The 10,703-nt window shown below is 36.4% G+C and overlaps 1 pseudogene; it reads right to left on the minus strand.

Annotated features, from left to right (window-relative positions):
• Window positions 1-237: 237 nt before the first annotated feature.
• LOC113058150 (rod cGMP-specific 3',5'-cyclic phosphodiesterase subunit alpha-like) lies at window positions 238-10,602 on the minus strand (annotated as a pseudogene).
• Window positions 10,603-10,703: the final 101 nt, after the last annotated feature.

Here is a 10,703-nt window from a genome sequence, read left to right on the forward strand (position 1 = left end):
GTTAGCACTAGCACACACACACACACACACATGCATCCTAGGGCAGAAGTCTTATTTTGCACAGCAACACGGTTACAAAAAAATAAAATAAAATAAATGACAATGTTAAGCTCAGAAATTCCTCATTTGATGTTTATTTATAGATTTCTACATATAAATACCGAAAAAACAATGTTTAATTTCCAACGGTTTACACACTATACTCTCAAGTATTTGTTATTTATTTAGTGTGTAAGAATGCTCCATTCTGTAGATTTTCAGCCATAGTCACTAGAGTATAACTTTACAAAACCTGATATTGCCACTGGGACAGTGCACTAGTCTGTTACTTACACTAAAAGGTTTCCTTTACCTATAAACGCATGGCTAGTGTAAATAACTGTAACACAACATCCTGTGGAGAGAAATAATAAAAGCAGTACATTGTCATACATTCTTATTGTCTGATTTTATGCAGTTTGACGTCTAGGAAACGACACAGGTCTTGGACTGAGATGTTGGCTGGACTGCGTTTCCTGTGAGGAAAGAGAACTTGGTTATGGAAAAGAATAAATGACGTGCCAATTGTTTGTTAAATGCATCCTTAATCAAACGGTCCATAAATTAAAACAATATTTATTTAGAATTTTTTTTACAAAACTGGTCCAAAAGCATGAGCTTTTTTTTTCTTCTCTCTTTTGTGAAATACAAAAGGTGAATTTTTGAAAAATGTTCATTGTCTTCTTTTTAATAATAATAATAATAATAATAATAATAAAAGTTCAACAGAAGTAGCCCATATGAAGTCTTACAATAACTTTTTGCAAGTTTTAAAATTAATGGTTTATCCAAAAAAAATGCATTTTAACTGAAAAATGCACTTGACCCCAAGCATCCAAGATGTAGATGAGTTTGTTTCTCCATTGAAACAGTTTTGGAGAAATTTTGCATCACACCACTTCACTAATGGATGTTTTGCAGTGAATGGGTGCCGTCAGAATGAGAGTACAAACAGCTGATAAAAACATCACAAGTAATCCACAGCACTCCAGTCCTTCAGTTAACATCTTGTGAAGTGAAAAGCTGCGTGTTTGTAAGAAACAAATCCATAATAAAGTCATTTTAACTGTAAACTTTTGTTTCTGTCCAATATAATCAATAATGCTTCCTCCAGTGAAAAAAAAGTCAATTTCTTGTTGTCCTTTCACATCAAAATACACTGACATATTTGTTAACACTGTTTTGGTTTGTAAACGGAGTTTGATCTCTGCATAGTTCTCTCCTGATTCAGAAGAAACTACTTTTTTACTGGATAAAGCAATACCATGGATAGAGGACTTGTATTTTAGCCAGAAGCAGCAGTTCAACAGACACACAGCTTTTCTCTTCTCAAGACATATTTATTTGTTGGACTGGAGTGGTGTGGATTACTTATGGATTATTGTGATGTTTTTATCAACTGTTTGGCTCTCGTTCTGACGGCACCCATTCATTGCAGAGCATCTATTGCTAAATAAGTAATGCAATGCAACATTTCTCCAAATCTGTTCCCATGAAGAAACAACCTTGTGTGGCCTGAACCCTTACGAAAGGAAAATATATTTACCAATATATTTCTTAAAATATATTGTGATATATTGTAATATATTATTCCCCCTTTTTATTTTCTAATATATTTGAATACATTTAATAATATAATGATGATACATATATTATATAATATATTGAAAAATATACAAATGATTGCCACTTTCAATATATTGCAATATATTGGAAAAAAGAAATATATATAAGAATATATGCCTAATATTACATGATATTTTCCAATATACTGCAATATATTTTTGTTTCATACGGGAAGGTAAGCACATTTGCAGCATTTACATTTGTCCTTCTCAATGTAATTTCGTAAGGATCTTGTCCTCTTCAGTAGATATGGACTTTTGTGATTCTATTGTTACATTATACTCCCACTTTACGTAAAAGAGCAGCACAAACATTCTTCAAAACATCATGTGTTCCACGTTAGGATGAACTATTTCTTAATGAGACACTGTTTGAGTCACTACCTTGTTTGCCAGCTGAGGCGGCAGCGTTTACTTCCTCTTTAGCTTTTTTTGGCCTCTTCCAGCTTGGCTACCTTGGCCTCATGAATTTCCTTCAGAGCGTTCCACTCCTTCCTGTTGTTCAACAGACGCTCCAGCATGGGCGTGATCTCTACGTGGAAGCGAGAGAACTCCTGCAAGAGAGACGGGGCGTGAGTAGAGAGGGAGGATTGTAGGCAGGTAATAATGTTGAGCAAATACGAATCCTCTAGGTCATACTAGATGTTTTAATATTGCATTTTAATCTTAAAGATTTATGATATGGGTAGTTAGTCCACAGTATTGATAAAGGTTTTCTTCTTCGTCTTTCATTTGTGGATGACGGCATTTGATGACTTATTAAATGCATAATTATTACATTTAGTGAATTAGTTAAATTAGAATATCAAGACACTACTGGGCTGTTTCCAATCAAACGTAACCAGTATGTGTAGATACTGCAGAGGTAGCACAGATGCTACATCTGAAGAGGCGTTTAAATACATTTACAAAGCGTATTTAATGCAGCTCAGAGGTGGCATGAATGCATTTACACTGCATGTTACACTGATTACAAGAGCATACACAATACTATGACATTAATGTTCAAAAATAAAATTATACTTTAAATATGAAACTGAAGCCACCAATAGTTTTGGCAGAATATCCTTGTCTTAATGAAGGAATCACTGAATCGCTTATTCGATTCATTCTGTATCAAAGCAAGTCTGCTGTTCTGTTCTGACTTTGAAGCACTGCACTCTCAAAACGTGTTTGTGTTTGATTGTGCAAAGTTGTAGAAAATACAAAGTGCTCCTACAACATTACATTCTTAACTAACATTCAGAAAATCAAGTTTTGACATTTGTGAATGATTCTAATTGGTAAAAAATATAAACCCTGTGCGAATCAGTTTTTCCCCCAATCGTACTTTTGTGACTCTTCTTCACATCAAGTTCTCTAATTCCAGCAAGCCTGCATTCTGACATTCATGGTCAATAAAACTCAAGTATACAGACATCTGATCATAACCAGCATTGTGCATTTATGCTGATTATGTATCTGCTTTTTGATGGACTCTCGTCTGGATCCTGTGAACATTTAGAAGTGTAGATCAATAAAGTCCCATGTGTTGTTTTGTTTACTAATCGAAATGGAGGACCTCACCTTGTAAACGAAAGAACAGACGAAATCAATAAAACCACACTGCAGTTTGGGAAGTTCGTCCGCTTTGTTCCGGTCCATCATGGGCTGGAAAAGAAACAGCATGTACTTAATTCATTATCAAAAAGAAACCCCACAACCTACAGATTGCCAGGGCTGCGTAGATTTTAGAGGGTTAATGAGTTGATGAAAATATAATATTAAGTCATGAAAATGTCAAATCAAATGAATAAATACAATGCTTATGCAATTGCCAGCACATGACTATTAATCAACATCTGAGAACTGTGAGCATGGTAAATTATTAAAATATGAACATGATAAAATTCACAGAGGTGCTTTTTCACCTCAAACTCAGAAGCATGAATCGCAAATTAATTTACATGACATTTAAATGGTCATTATGCCATTGCACGAATAACTTGTAATCATGTAATCCTTAAGAAGTAACTGTAATCTGATTATGAGCATTTTAAAATGTAATAAAATCTAATTACAATTGCTACATTTTTGGAATCTTATTTTGTAATATTATTAGTTACTACTCAAACACTGCTGATTCTGAACTGAAATCACAGTGATGGTGAAGAGCCAAGCAACTAATACAGAAATTTCAAAGATATTACATTCCTGCATTTCCAATCACAGCCAAGGAAAATGGCGAGTTCGGGAACGGTCTGTTTGACTGGGCCATTGTGACCGCTCTTTCTGATTCAGTGCTCCGCATAATAGGAAGTAAATCACGACATGACCCATGGGAACTTTTCATTCTTATTCCCTTTCTCTCAGCCCCTTCCCAACACCCTTCACTCCAGGTGCTTTCTCACAATGGGCTGCTGCTCCAGCACTGTCCTCTCCAGGTCACCCTGCTCCCAGAATTCAGCAGCGACAGACAACGCCACCTAGAGGACGGAGTCAGTAATACATTCTCTTTATAGATGCATTTGGAAATATGCGAATATGGATTTTGCATGTAACTAGATTTCAATGTGCATTAGAGACCATTAATGACTTCAAAATCGCTACAATGCAATTCCCACTGAGACAGACCTGGCACATGTCCCATTTGCAAACATAAAATATTGTCTCTATCATTTTTCTCGGATCTACTTGCATGAATATAACAACAACAACATCTAAAAGTAGAATGTTTATTTTTTTTAAATGCATGACATCTGGCAGAATATAATCTCACGCATGTGAGATGATCTACAATGCCGTCTGCTTTGAAATGCATAAAATAATAAGTGTTAAACAATGAATGTAAACAACCCAACCATGGATACATTATCATATGAATGGGGTTTCAGACTCATTATGCCAGCGATTTCATTTTCTTATGCTGTCACACCCTTGGCTGCCCTACATTTTTGAATACATTGTTGTAGTATCAGGCTTCGCGTGTGACTTTGCATTATGCATTAGGAATATCTAACCTTGCTCTGAATCTCCCATGGCTTGGCAATGGCTGACAAATCGCAAGCAGTCATCATCATAGCCCTGCGGTGTGGAAAACCAAAACACCATGCTGTGAATTCATATTTATGAACCCTAAAATGCACCAAATTCAGACTGCTGCATATGATCTTTTGCGAGGATATAATGCAGGTTATAAAGCAAACAGTCATTATAGATGATATTAGTTTTTAACAGGCTGTTTCTCTGTGCACTTACATGACAATCTCTTTCCGAGTTGTTTCGTACATCATGTATTTGGTCCAAGCGTCCCCAGCTCTCGTAGGTCTTGGACTGATCTACGATCTTTTGAAACATGGTCCTTTTCCTGTGGAGGCAGATCATTATTAATTTCACGTTAATCACGTTTGTGCAGCTCTGACTGCAAGACTAACTCTGAATAAATGATTCACAAAAGCCAAGCACATCCCACATTGCTGAAAAATAAAATCCTCACTTGAAATACAAGGCCAAGTCTGTTGCAATGATAGCTATGTCCATCAAATGGATGACGGTTTCGTGCTGTCTCCGGTTCAGATTCTGGTAGATATTTAAGGCCTGGGAAAATAATTTATTTCACTCACTGAGGAAACTGCTGGCAGTTATTTATGGGCTTATCAACTAGATGCACATTCTCAATGTGTCTGTAGAGTTCAACATTTTAATGATGAAAACACCCAGAAATATAATTCATTTTCAGCATTACCTCATCTCTAAGCAGAGTTTTTCCAAACTCCAGATGGTGCCTCTCCAGAATGGAGGAACCATGCAGCTTTGCCAGTGGATTCCCAGACCTGGCAAAGTCATCACAGAAACAGAATCTTAAAACCTAGAAGGTCACAGACTTTGGATAAAAAATTAATGCAAATCGCCATAATGCAATGTGATATGCCAGTCTGCATAAATTTAACATGATTCAAATGTAAATGTTGGCTCTTTAATTCTTTGATTGAACTGTATTTTGAATGCAAACAGAATTGTATCTTTGACCAATGTTGACCAACATGACTATTGTACTGTAAGCATGATCATTTATATATATATATATATATATATATATATATATATATATATATATATATATATATTATATAAAATATTTTTTAAAAATGTCCAAGCTGCTTTTCTTTTTTGTATATTGTGATAATGATGAATATTCTCTGTCAAGTTGCAATTTTGCTTAAAAAATAACAATAAACAATGCATATTAGGTCAAGATTTGAACCTCTGTCCGCTTGCATGCTAAACAAAAATGTAAAAAACAAAAACAAAACAAAAAAACAACATGTACTGATTTAGCAGATGTTCATTTAACATTAAACATGTTTTTATTTTAGACACATCTTACCCCAGTGGTGCATGAAACCCCTGGAAAGTGGGTGTTGGTGATATAAAAATGAGAATACCTCCACACTTTATTTCTAAATCCTGTAATGCATATACCTTTTTCTTTGGTGAGAGCAGTGGGACATTGGCTGTAATGAGTACATACTTCATCTGGTAGAGGTTGTTAGTGCCGCGGTGGTCAATATCATGACAGAGCCCAGCGGTCACCATTGCCATCGTCTCCAGGTCCGTGTAGTAGCGCTTCAGGTCACCTGTCTGAGACACAATAGAACAAGTTTAATAGGCTTCAAGGTGGAGCCTGCTTAAGACACATCCCGTTCTCTTGTAGAGCAAGGAGGCTGACTAGCGAGGGCTCATTAGGCTCAGTGAAGCATGGGAGTAGTGCTGAGAAAGGCTCATTAGCAGCCTGGCTTGCGTTTCTTCCTTCCTCAAACCCTCCATCCTCCCTGACGTCTGGCCAGCTCACTGTGATTACACACGACTTAACCAGAAGCAGGTTTACACTCGACTGATTAATTAGATGAGGCTGTCTGCCATTTCGGAGAACATGTGTTGGAAATGGGCCGTATCATTAAACATATTCCATAAAAAAAAGCCCACGATTCTTGCACCCACTAAACACAGGGGCAAATTTATCAAATGCTCGGTTGCAAGGCTAACATGACTGGTTTTGTTTGTTTTTCTTGTTTGTGGGGTGAGAACAGTCAATGTATTCATAACTAGGGCCTCACTACTAGCCTTTGCTGAGCAAGATGAGGTCTTGTGTCTGAAGAGAGGGCAGATTCGGAGAGGGGTTGAGATGAGATTTTTAGGTAATATTTGAAATGTCATTCTGAGAGGTTTTTCTCTTACCATGAGGAGTGTAAACATGGTCTGGCCCACGTTGAAGCCATGCCTCCAGTTGTGGTAGGTGATCTTCCTGTAACCTTTACTGACTGAGTACACAAAGCGCACCAGGGCCTAGAGAGAAATCAATTTCAGCTACGTCTTACAAGGCACTGCAAATGTTGTATTTACATTGTACAATGTGCAGTAAAACATCTTGAAGAGAATGCATTGAAACATTTAGTGCATTTTGTAGACGACTGGTAGAAGCAATAGTGCTGCTTCATAGCACGAATGCACATAAATCACTGATGCTATTTTAAAATAAATTCAACTTGGGTGCATATCCCGATTTGCTCTGTTTGTGCTATAGACATGAATTATATCTACTTTGAAAATGATTAAATGAGTGAAAATACATTGAAGGGGGGGCTCCGACCAGGTTCAGATTGACGTAATCTTCCTAAGGAAGTGATGTCATTGTTTATATCATCACTGACTGGTGTTTCTTCAGAGTATACATAATTTAGACCAGGTCTCCCTTGAAGAAGAGACTGGGAAATCTCACTGGAATTCTCCTGGCTAAATAAAAGATAAATCAAAATAAAATATGCAACTTTTCCCACATACTTTACATATAGTACAGTCACATAAAAGGATATATAGTACAGTATATAGCATATTTAATTTCACTGCAAAAGTAACAGCTTTTTATATAAAATTGGAGCTCTAATTATGTCTGACTATAATCTGCATTTGCATAGGGTGATATATATACTGTTCAGCATTTCTTAGCTGCCTGATTTCTGCATATTATCACAAAAAAATAAACTGTATTTTAATTTCATCTCTGAATGTGACGATAAGGCATGAAGATATTAAGACATAAATTAAGCTCAAGTTTTTTTGCAAAGTTTATTGTGAAACCAGCGATAAATCTGACTTGACTCGTCAAATTAACTGTAAAACAATAAGATTATTACCAAGTGTCACAATGATTTTTAAGATTCAAATTCTTCTTAGGTTTTGATTTTAGAACAAACTTGAAAGAAAAGATGAGAAGATGTTTTAAGAAATGTTTATTTGGAAACATTCTTAACTTTAAGAAAACGAACATGTGGATCTGTCTTATACAGTAAGCAAACAATGTCCCAAGTAAACGTCCACCCAGAACAACCCTAACCTCTGGAAATATCGAGTTAGACGTATGGCCGAAACATGTGTCATTATCACTCACCTCACGGGGAATATGGAACTTTTGTCTAACCACACCGAGTTCATAGTACATCTTGATCCCACACTTCACCAGATCCAACTCACTGAACTCAAAGTCACAGAAGTGAAACTCAAAGATCTCGGATTCCTCCGAGTCTGGCAGTGTTTCGAACTGTAGAGAGAGAGAGACAGCAGAGCTGAACACGCACACAGCTAGAAAACAACTAGACTTTAAACCATGATCGTGTGTGTGTGTCTGTGTGTGTTACCAGAATTTCCTCCAGCTCGTCCTCGTCACATTCATCAGGTTCTTTGTCATACACCTCACGTGTGTTCTGAACAAAAAACATCACTTTTACAGGGCTGATATTCTAAGACTCTTCTTCTGTGATGATTTTAATAGATGATCAATCATAGTGTCATATATGACAACAGTGCTTCTCCACATATACTGTGCTCTAACCAGCTTTACCAATGTAGTGTAATTTATATTGCTTTAATCAGTGGACTACATCCTATAAAGTTGGAGAAACCCACCAAGATATTCTGAATCTCATCCTTCCTGCACTTGACGTGGTACATGACCATGTCCTGAAAGATGTCCTTGCGATTTTCCAGCTTGTTCATCTTGTCATACGTGTCTGTGTTCAGCACTGACCAGCCCAGGAACTGAGTGAGCGACTGAAAGAGATACAGAATTACTTTTACATTCAAGTTCAGATTCACACATTTAGATAAAAGAAGTCTTTCCATTCTGATGGAAATGAATTGGAAACTTAAAAAAAAAAAAAAGCATCACATCTCCACATGACTGAACTTTAATGAAAGGCTCAGTGGACTGTAGCATTAAGATAAAACGGACACATAAGTACAAAGTACTTTTTGAAGACTTTGGCTTAGCATTTTAGTTGAATCCAACAAGCCCAGCATAATAGATTAAGAACATGGCGAACTTTCAAGGAGCAAACACACTATGAAATGTTCTCAGTGATGCATAATGCAGAGTCTGCTGATCTATCCATTACTATATATATATAGGTATGACACACTACTGATCTATACTGTGGCCTCAGATACCTCCATTAGTGTTTCGTCCATGTCATCAAAAGGCTTCCCATCTTTCCTGTTATAGAATGTGGCCACGCCAACGATTTCCTCTTTCTTGTTTACGATGGGCAAAGACAGCACATTCTTTATTGTCCATCCAGATTCATCCAGAGACTCTTTCTGGCAGGATACATCAGGTTTTCGTAAATAAACAAAAAGCTGAGGTATACAGCTTTCCTTTTTTGTTTATTTAATTTCATTGATTATTAAGGGCTTTCACAGAGGGAGAAGTTAAAGTAAGCTCACTTGAAATTCAAAGAACTCGTCTTGAGCAGCGTTCATGATGTTACAGATCTGTAAGACAGAGTGAAGAGAAAGCAGCAGGCACGCTCACTGAGAAAGGGCATTGCTTGCTGATTAATTATGGTTCACAAAATTACAATTATCCATCATTTCGGAGTGGGAGCACATTCTATTCCCCTCGCTGTGCACATGACAGGAGCATTATAAACCATAATAGCTTCCAACTACTGTGGCTACTTAGGAGAGGAGAATAAGGGTCTAGACTCTCACCAGGCCGTTTTCTGCAACGTAGGTGGGAAGCCCACTCACTAATGCCCAGTGGTCAGCTGGAGGGTTACTGTAATGACAATACACATGTGTCTGACCAGAAATCAGCATTTTTTGTTTAAATCTCATTTTTATTTTCTATGCTGTACATAAACAAAAAAACACACAAAAAAAACACAGTCTCTTCATGCAAATCAAGGCTGTATTAATTACAGTAAAAACAGCAATACAGATAAATAATATTACAATTTAAAATAAATGATTTCTATTTAAATATATATTAAATGTAATTTATTCTGATGGTGCAAAGCTGTATTTTCAGCATCATTACCCCAGTCTCCAGTGTCTCATCATCTCATTAAGCTGATTTAATGCTTAAGAAACATTTATTATTATTCCTACTATTGTTATAGTTAATCAGAGTTGTGCTGCTTAATATTTTGTGGAGTTATATGTGTTCTTAACCCCAAGGGTGCATTGATAAACAAAGTTCAAAAGAACAGCATTTATTTGAAATAGATATTTTGTGACATTATAAATGTCTTTACTGTTTACTATTGATCAATTAAATGCATTCTTGGTAGTGCAATGGTAGTGCCTCTATGCTGGGAATATTAAAATGTGTACTCTAAGATGAATTATTGCTCAGGCCTGGTTCAATAGGAGGGCCTAGATGAGCCCATCCATGAGTTTGACACACCCTTACAAACACCTAGATCTGTCTGTTTATAAGGTACAATAATTACAATGCATGTAATGCAGTATGATGCATGATAATGCATGTGGCAATACTGGGGTTAATTAAATGCCAAGTGGAATCTCAAATTTAACAGGCAATATAAAATGTATCAACTTACGGAATTACTTTGATGTCCTCCTTTCCGTGCAATATGTAATCAATCACTTTGTAGAAAATCACTTCCTGGAGCAGAATTAAAACCGTAAGTCAAACATGTGACAGCATCAAAATAATTAATCCAGGGTAGTTTGTGTTTCTCTAACACGATTAACCAAACA

The sequence above is a fragment of the Carassius auratus genome, chromosome 39 (assembly GCF_003368295.1).
Source record: "Carassius auratus strain Wakin chromosome 39, ASM336829v1, whole genome shotgun sequence".
In the NCBI taxonomy this organism is placed as follows: domain Eukaryota; kingdom Metazoa; phylum Chordata; class Actinopteri; order Cypriniformes; family Cyprinidae; genus Carassius; species Carassius auratus.